Raw genomic sequence first — 9445 nt, forward strand, 5'->3', positions numbered from 1 at the left:
CGAAGAACTTTTATCCCTTGCCGAGGATCGATTAGTTAGTCGACTCGACAAGTGGGCATGCCTTGCTTAGTTTCATGGATGCATTATCGGGGTATCATCAGATCTTCATGCATCCCGACGACCGAGCTAAAACGGCCTTCGTTACAAGCGCCGAGGTGTATAACTATAAAATGATGCCCTTCGGATTGAAAAATGCGGGGGCAACATATCAAAGGCTGGTTGATCAGGTCTTCGACGAGAAAAAAGGCCGTAACATGGAAGTCTATGCTGACGATTCTATCGTCAAAAGCTAAAAAGACCAAGACCATGTCACGGACCTGGCCGAAACCTTCGCCAACCTTAGAAAACATCAAATGAAACTGAATCCGAAGAAGTGTGTCTTCGGCGTGAAGTCAGGCAAGTTCCTCAGCTTCATGGTCAACAAAAGGGGGATTGATGCCAATCCTTTCAAAGTTCAGATTCTTTCAAAGTTCAGGCAGCTCTGGATCTTCCCGAGCCGAAAACAAAGAGGGACGTTCAGCGTCTCATTGGTAGAATGGCTGCCCTGTCTAGGTTCATCTCTAGAGCTTCGGAAAAGGGGTTGCCCTTCTTCAAAGCGCTGAAACTCCCAAAATCAAAAGGAGCTCATCTGGGAAGACGAGCAAAAAGAAGCCTTTAAGCAACTTCGTGAACATCTGGCTCAACTCCCAACGCTGGCACGCCTAGCTGAAGGAGAAACTCTGTACTTATATGTGGCAGTTAGCCCGGCCACTATAAGCGCGATTTTGTTAAGGGAAGAAGAAAAAAATCAACGGCCGATCTACTTTGTCGGTCACACTCTGACGGATGCCGAGACTCGCTACCCCCTACTAAAAAAAGTTGCATATGCAGTAGTGGTAGTCGCTCGGAAGCTAAGGACCTATTTTGATTGCCATAAAATAATGGTCTTAACTGATCAGCCATTTGAAAAAATCCTCGTCAAAATTGAAAAACCTGGTAGGCTAGCAAAGTGGGCCTTCGAGCTCACCGAATTTAGCATCAGCTACCAGCCGAGAGCAGCCATCAAGGCCTAGTCCTTGGCAGACTTCCTAGCCGAGTGTTCCTATCAAGAGACAATTGACGACGAAAAGAAAGTGTGGACCGTTTTCATGGATGGATCCTCCACCGTGAATGGTTCGGGGGCAGGGGTAATCATAACCTCACCCGGAGGCAAGTCCTTTTAATATGCACTGAAATTCTCATTCAAAGCTTCAAATAATGAAGTTGAATATGAAGTAGCAATCGCTGGCTTAGAGCTATGCATAGCATTGGAAGCTGAACATGTCTGTTTAGAGACAGACTCTCAGCTTGTCGCAAATCATATCCGAGGCAAATATGAGGCCAAAGAGCCCTCAATGATAGCTTACCTTGCAAAGATCAAAACAATCATTGAGAAGCTGAGAACTTTTAAAGTATCGAGCTGATCCCAAGGGGTCAGAACGCACAAGCCAACGCACTATCCAAACTTGCAAGTTCAACTCTAACTGAGCTGAACCGATCTGTATATATGGAAGTGCGCCGAGAAAGAAGTGTGGACGAAGCACTTAAGATTTTCTGCTTCACACACGAGCCGAGCTGGATGAAACCCATCCTAGCTTACAAACTTCGGGGAGAAATTCTCGAAGACAGGAACTTAGCCTCCAAACTGAAGAGAATCAGCTCAAGGTTCATCATCTTCAGAGGAGAGCTACTGAAAAAGTCCTTCTCAGCCCCACTATTAAAATGTGTGGGACCAATAGATGCTGACTATATCCTTCGGGAAATTCATCTCGGCATCTGTGGAAACCACATCGGAGGAAGAGCCTTAGCCCACAAAGCATTGAGGGCGGGATACTATTGGCCCTCCATGATTTTAGATGCTAAGGAGCTGGTTAGAAAATGCAAAGTGTCAAAAATTCGCACCAATCATCCAACAGCCATCCAGAGATCTTCAGCCAATCCTGAACCCGCTTCCATTTGCTCAATGAGGACTGGATATCTTGGGGCCATTTCCCGATGCTCCATATTAGAGAAGATGGCTGATAGTCGGCATTGACTATTTCAGCAAATGGATCAAGGCCGAAGCAGCCTCGAACATTGGCAAAATATTATCACTCGCTTCGGAATTCCGAAGGTCTTTGTCTTTGATCATGGGAGGCAATTTGATAATTTGCCATTAAGGCGGTACACTGATCATTTCAGCATCAAATTGGCATACTCAGCAGTGTGTCATCTACAGAGTAATGGTCAAGCCGAAGCTGGGAATAAACAGATTCTCAACGCTCTCAAGAAGAGAGTTGAAGATCAAAAGTCTAAGTGGATAGAGGAACTTCCAGGAACCCTCTTGTCACTTCGGACGACTGAAAAAGAGGCAACAGGACATCCACCTTTTGAACTGGTGTATGGATCCGAAGCCGTTCTTCTAGTGGAAATCGACATGGAAAGTCTGCGGGTAAATCTCTTCTCAGCCGAAGAAAACGAGCAACTCATGAAAGAGTCCCTCGATTTTCTGGACGAAGTCAGAGATTCGACTCGAGACATAATGGCTGAATACAAGCAAAGGATCAACAAATTTTACAACCGAAGAGTCCATACAAGACTCCTCAAATTGGGGATCTTGTCCTTCGAAATGCTACAGTTGTGCAAAAAGGCCCCACACTCATGGGAAATTCTCAGCCACTTGGGGGTGACCCTATGAAATTTATGATGAGCTTCAGCCTGGAACATACCGACTTCGGTAGTTGGATGGTACTGAGCTGAAGAATCACTGAAACGCAGATGTGCTTAAGAAATATCATGTGTAAAGCCCCTTGGGGAAGAACAATCAATGTAAGTGCATCTTTCCAATTAATGAAAGGCCCTTGAGCCACCATTTATTCAAATTTAGCAAGTTTCTATTTTTTCTGTCTGCAATGTTTTTTGAAAATTCAAGGTTTTCCTTCGACGCTGCCCGAAGTATTGCCTAATGAGGCATTGTACTTTGGCAAGCCGTTAAACCTGCCGAGACGAGGATAAATGATTGCACCCCCGAAGTATTGCCTAATGAAGCATTGTACTTTGGACGAATCAGTTCTCCCGGGCAAAGAGGCCATAGGCGCATCTGAAACATTGCTTAAAAAATAGGAACTATGATCGCACCCCCGAAGTATTGCCTAGTGAGGCCTTATACTTCAGAGGAATCAGTTCCGGGAACAGCGATTGCACCCCCGAAGTATTGCTTAATGAAGCATTGTACTTCGGATGAATCAGTTCCCCGCCATTGTGTTTCGGATAGTCGTTCCCTCGGATGAATTATACGGATCAAGATAATATTGTTCTTAGAGTCTAAGGCTTCTGAACAACGAAATCAGATCCTTTAAAAACAAAATAGAAGAGAAAAGAAAAATGAGTAGAAACTTCAAAATCTGAATTATTACAAAAATTCTGCCGAGGCAAAAGCCTCGGCTGTACTAAAAAAGTTGAAGCAAGCACCTCAAAAACCTAAAGATTACAACTTCAGATTTCAAAGGGGGGGTAAGAGGCACTTAGCTAGACAGTTCCGAGCTGAAGCTTAGTAAGGCAAAAGCTAAGCTAGAAAATTTTTAAGAAACATCAAAGAAAAAGCTAAGTAGAAAGAGCAAGGCAAAGGGAATGAAAGCAAAGCAATGCACTAATAGTAGATCAAATATGCTCAGCTATGCTAAAAAGGTTGAAGCAAGTACTTTGGTAACCCGAAGATCACAACTTCAAATTTCTAAGAAGCCAAGAAGTCCTAAACTAAAAATGATTCCAAGCCGAAGTTCAACACTTAGAAGAATTTTGGAGAAATTCAAAGGAAAAGCTAAGTAAAGAAAACGAGGCAATGGAAGAGAAAAGCAGAGCAAAGCTTCAATAAATTAAAAACTGAGGGTTTCAAAGTCAAGTACAACGAAATCCTACATCAGCAGCCGCCCACAAGCGGAAAACACAACTGCCGAACCTAGTACAAATACTTAAAGTAAAAAAAAAATAAGTTTGTACAATTCATGGCAAGCTGAAGCAAAAATCAAGGCAAAAGCAGATGCGGCAAAATTAGCGATTAAGCGCAGGTTGATCCGCATGACTTTGAAGATGACTGCCCGAATCCCTATGCTTCAGTATTAGCTGAATCAGGCTGAGTAGTTGGGCCCTTAGAAGTTTCAGCTTCGGCTGAAGAGGAGGCAGGATGAGGTTCTTTCTTTTTAGCTTCTATAGCCTCCCTCTTAGCTTGGGCATCAGCTTCGGCCAGACAGTCATGGAAAGCAACCTCAGCTTCTTGAGCAATGTGCAAATTAGGGTGGTTGGGATCCATTGACCATTCTTCAGCTGCATCCCAGTTGATGCTTGGATCAGCATGAAAAGCTAGCCGCCGAGTCACTTTGAAGCCATTATCAAAACCCCCATCATGCTGATCTTGGGTGTAGATCCTGACTTGTAACAGCTTCTGGGCAGCCTCAAGATCTTCCTTGGCCTTAGCAGCTTCATCCGTCTACACTTCAAGATGGCTCTGGATTCCATCCAGCTCAATCTTGGCCTTTGAAAGCTCTGAATCCTTGGCCTTCAGCTAGTCACTGAGCCACTGAATCTCAACCTCTAGCTTAGACTGCCTCTTTTTCGCTTCAACCTCGGCCAGGGCAGCCCTTTCATTGAATTCCTCGGCCATCTTCTGCCGAGCTTTCACCTCCCACTTCATTTGCTTCTCGATCTGAGCCTTGAAGCTGGGAATATCAGTAGCCCCATACTCCTGGATTAAGGCTTGACCTTCATCAATCAAGGGAAAAATGGACTGTTCGATTTCTCGGCAGAAATTGCGAAGGCTGGCGGCCATTTCTTCCATTTGAGTTCGGCTCGCAGTAGATTCGTCCTCAGCCTTTTGGCTCTTTAATTCAGCGAGCCGAGCTCAGCAATCTGCTTCTTCGGCCTTGCTTTTCAGCTCCTCATTCATTCCCATAGCCATGACATGGTTATAAACGGCCTATAAGGTTCAAAAGTAAGTCAGCCGAAGAAAAGAACTTAAGTGAAAAAACTTGAGTAAAATAACTTAAGCAAAAAAGCTTAAGTAAAAAAGAAGAAGAAAAGAACTTAAGCAAAAAAGTTTAAGTAAACGCAAGATACCTGCATCAGAAGTCTCTAATTCTCAGCAAAAGGGTCTGGAACCCTCACAAAGGGCTCAGACACCCTAGCAGCGGCCCGAATGGACCAGACCTTTGCCTTTTCCAAGTCGGAAAGGCCAGACAGATCACCGAAGAACTCGATAGCCGAGGTTCGGTGAGAGAGGATACTGTTCCTAATAGCATCTGGAACAGTCGATAGCGGGGCAGACTCAAACCCCATCTCCGAAGACTAGAAGATCTTGAAAGAGTTTCCCGCTGAAGTTGAAGGAACGTCAAAATTCTTCGGCTCTTCAACTCTTTCTTCGGCCTCCCTGAAATCTTCAAGCCTCCCATCTAGTATCTACATGTCATCATCCTCGGGCCGGACGATCAGAACATCAGCCTCTTTCCGAACCTCATCAGTAAAAGGTTCGGCTACGTGCCGAGGAGATGAAGATGGATCTAGGATTGGGGGGGTCCTCTGCTGAACCTCCTCGTCCCGAATCTCGGGAGAAGGAGGAGTCTTCTCTTTAGCCACCTCGGCCTGGTCCTCATCTAGCCAAAGTCTTTTTGCAGCAGGTTAGGCAAACTACCCCGGATTCATGACAACTCTTCTTCTTCTTCTCTGTCCAGCCATTTCCTTAGCTGAAGACTCGTCTAAAGAGGATGATTTGTTAGCTGGCTCTCCTCTGTCCTCTTCTTTTTCGTCTAACTGCAGCAGAAGAGACAGGGGGGCAAAGAGAAATATCAGCATTAAAAAAAAAAAAAAAAAAACAACTCCATTCCAAAGCTAAGCAAAAAGAGCAAGGCATGGAGAAAAAGAAAGAGGAAAAAGATTGAGAATCATCGAAGTCTTCAGTAGTTGTTCGTCTTCTACGCTGAGTACTTGAGGTTCTGCAACAAAAGTTGATGGCTCGGCGCTTTGTTCAGACACCTCAGCAAAGTGTTCTGCCCTCACAGTAGCAGCAGCGACAACAACTTGCTCTTCGGGTCCTAAGAGGTAGAAAGGATCCCTCTTCAAAAACCAGGATTTCTGCCTTGAATACTTGGCAGACTTAACTATGTTAAGCGTATATGGGCATAGAGAAGGACCCCGAGTCGAAGGATTAGTAATGGTAGGGGGGGTTCCTTGTCACACGCCTAGCAGCGTTGATGCCGAGCTTGCTATAGTCAATGCCGCAGTTCCCTTCATGCAGCACTGAATAACCAAAAACAAAAGGTTAATCAGCATGAAAGAACACAGTCAATAGAAGTAGAAAGAAAAATAAAAGAAAAGCAAAAGCCTTCGGCCCTAAACGAACTCCTTACCATCCTGGTACTTTCGGCTGAGGCCGACATTAGCGAGCATCTTCTCTTGGAAATGTAGTGGTAGCAGGGCAGCCAAGTCTGTGGCACTTTTGGGCCATTCGGTCAGTGCCCCCCGGATTTCTCTATCTGCCAAAAAGGGTCAGGAACTCCTTTTTCTCGGTATTAAACTCATCCGCACCAATTACGTTCATCCGAGGGTCTGACATTCTCAGATACCTCGGTTCCCCAAAATAGTTCGGGTGACCCTCCTCAGCAGGGGCCCGAACCCAGATCCACTGGCCTCGCTAGTCCTTATCCGAAGTCTCGTTTGGCCAAGTGGTAAGATACCCTCTTTGGGTCTCAATTCGCCACCACCCAGCGCCGTGATGTTCATCGGATTGCTAGTTCGACATCAGCTTGTGTAATTTTTGGAACACATGGATGCTCGGCTCAAATCCGTAGAAAAGGCACACCCTAAGGAATGTCATTATTCTTCGGATGCTGGCCGGGGTCAACTGGCACAACGAGATATTGTACCCATTCAGCACTTCTACAACAAACGAGTGCAAGGGAAACCGAAGACCAAATTGCAGCTGCCTGGTATACACCCCAATGTAACCAGGAGGGGGCCGATGAATTCTATACTCTGCAGTGGGCATTCGGCACCAATACCCATCCTCTTCCATTACGCCAAAGAATACTTCAATTTGTTTGGCGAAGCAATGGAGGGAACTCTCATTGACCCACCAGTCATATGGAGCAGCGTTCATCAGCCTTAAGTTTTCAAGGGGGTTATCCCACTCTGTAGCTCCGACTAGCAGCGGCCGAGGCCCAGTCGCCGAACCACTACTAGAGGTGCTAGCCTCTTCCGAGCCTCCGAAAGGCACTGACGCTAGTGTTACCGCGGCAATGGGAGCCTCACCTAAAGAAGCCCCAGTTTCCGTTCTAGGGCGAGGAATTCAGTTGCTTAACGGCGGCATCTGCCCAAGTGGCCAATTGTGCCGAGAGCCTAGTCGAGGAACTTCCTCATCCTCCTCAGCGACTACTGGTCTTTTGCCTTGGTCTTTTGCCTCAGCGACTACTGGAAAAGGGGAATGGTTTGAAATCAAAGAAATTCGAACAAGTTTCGAAGAAAATTACCTTTATCGGAATCGGAATTCGCCGATCTACAAGCTCGAGAAACGAACTTCGACTTTAGGTCGAGGAATGCAGAAAATAAGTGAAAAAAGGAAACCGGGTTTGCAAGGGTGTTAACGAAAAACGGAAGCAAATTTACGAAGAAGTGAGGAGAGAGTGTGGGATGAAGGGTTTAAATAGGTTTCTGGAATCAAGAATTCCGGGAGTTCGCACTACTAAAAGCCCCACTAACTCCACTTAAATTCAACCGTTAAACACCTTCCCAAGTTAACTACCTACTAAACCTTCCACCTTCCCAAATTATTCTCCCTAAACGGCAGTTACTACGTCAATAACTACCTAAATTCCATATTCAAATTACAATCATTTGTTTCCCTCCATTTTGCAAGTCAAAACCCGACCCATCATCCTTCCGAATCAGGTTTGGGGGGCAAGTTGTTTGGGTCCAATTCAGTCATCCAATTGGGCCGGTCCAAATGATTTAATTACAAAAGCCCAAAGGCAAGGTTCAACTCTCCAATACATGCCAAGTCAGTCAAGCCTAGTCAGTATGACAAGCCCATCTGACTTGCGGGCTAGTTTACCCATTGAGCAAGGTATAAAAGCCTTCAATTGTCTCTTCTTACAATCATTCAAGACAAGCCTCAAGCAATTAACTCTCTTGCATAACCTTCTCTCTCAATACACTGAACTGAATTTAGCATCAGAGGGGCCTTCCTCGGCACAACCCCCGAGGCTAGTTTACGTGTGTTTGTTGTGCAGGAAATCCTCGGCCCAGTCTCCACTTGGACCAAGAACAGTCTTCTCCCACCGAAAAGGGCTTGCCAAAGGTTCTATAGTTTTCATACCAAAACGGCTAGTAAAAGCATTTGTTTTCTAAGAGCAAGAGTCTTCATAACTATATATACCCGTTTCGCTTGGATAGTGATCAGTCTTGGTTTGACATGGTTTACATTAATTTTTTTTTTGCTAAAGCTCATCACTGAAGAATGGTGACTTGACTTTTTAGAATAGAAAAGAACTTCTTCGTGGGCAGTATACATACAAGGTTGTTCGGACTAGTAAAGATGGTTAGTTTTGAGCTAGGCCCGCTCACCTGCCACCTAGACAACCCATCTCTTAAAAGGTGGCTCAGCCACCCAGGTCCATGTAAAACCCAGCCAACCCGGTATTGTTAAGGTCGGGCTGAATGCCAAGTGTAGGTCTGGTTTTTTGTGATGTGGGCCGACCTAACCCGCTGCCCATTTAGGTCCACTTAAGTTCAGATTTGTATTATGTTTTGTACTTGTAAAATTGTTAGTTAAGGTTAATATGGATGTATTTTATATCTAATAAATTAGCATATGTAGTAGATAACACAAATGTACTGCATTTTTTCTTACAGAATCCCACGGGCCAAGTGGCCAACCCATGGGTTGACCCTTAGACCGCCCATGGGTTAGCCCTGATTGGTCCACGTGTCTAGGGTATTTTTACCATAAACAACTATTATTATTATTATTATTATTATTATTATTATTATTATTATTATTATTATTATTATTATTATTATCATCATCATCATCAACATCATCATCATTATTATTATTATTATTTAAATTATTATTATTATTAAAAATAAAAAAAAAATCAATAATGTCATACAACTTACAAAAAATTAGTACAAAATTTTTACCTACACCCCATGGCAGGGAACACTACCTGTACCCCCCTACCCCTCCCCCCCCCCCCCCACACCCTCCGCGCGTGCCCCGCTCCCTCCCCTTTTCAATTATGAATTTCCTGTAAATTTTTATAACATGTTCATTTCTATATTAGTAAATGTTCATTTTTGTATCATTAGGTGTTCATTTTTATTGCAAGGAGTTTTTTTTTTTTTTTTTTGTTCAAATTAAAAAATTTTCTAAATTATATTTTCAAAATTTTCTTTATAA

Source organism: Chenopodium quinoa, unplaced genomic scaffold, assembly GCF_001683475.1.
Source record: "Chenopodium quinoa cultivar QQ74 unplaced genomic scaffold, ASM168347v1, whole genome shotgun sequence".
Classification (NCBI taxonomy): Eukaryota; Viridiplantae; Streptophyta; class Magnoliopsida; order Caryophyllales; family Amaranthaceae; genus Chenopodium; species Chenopodium quinoa.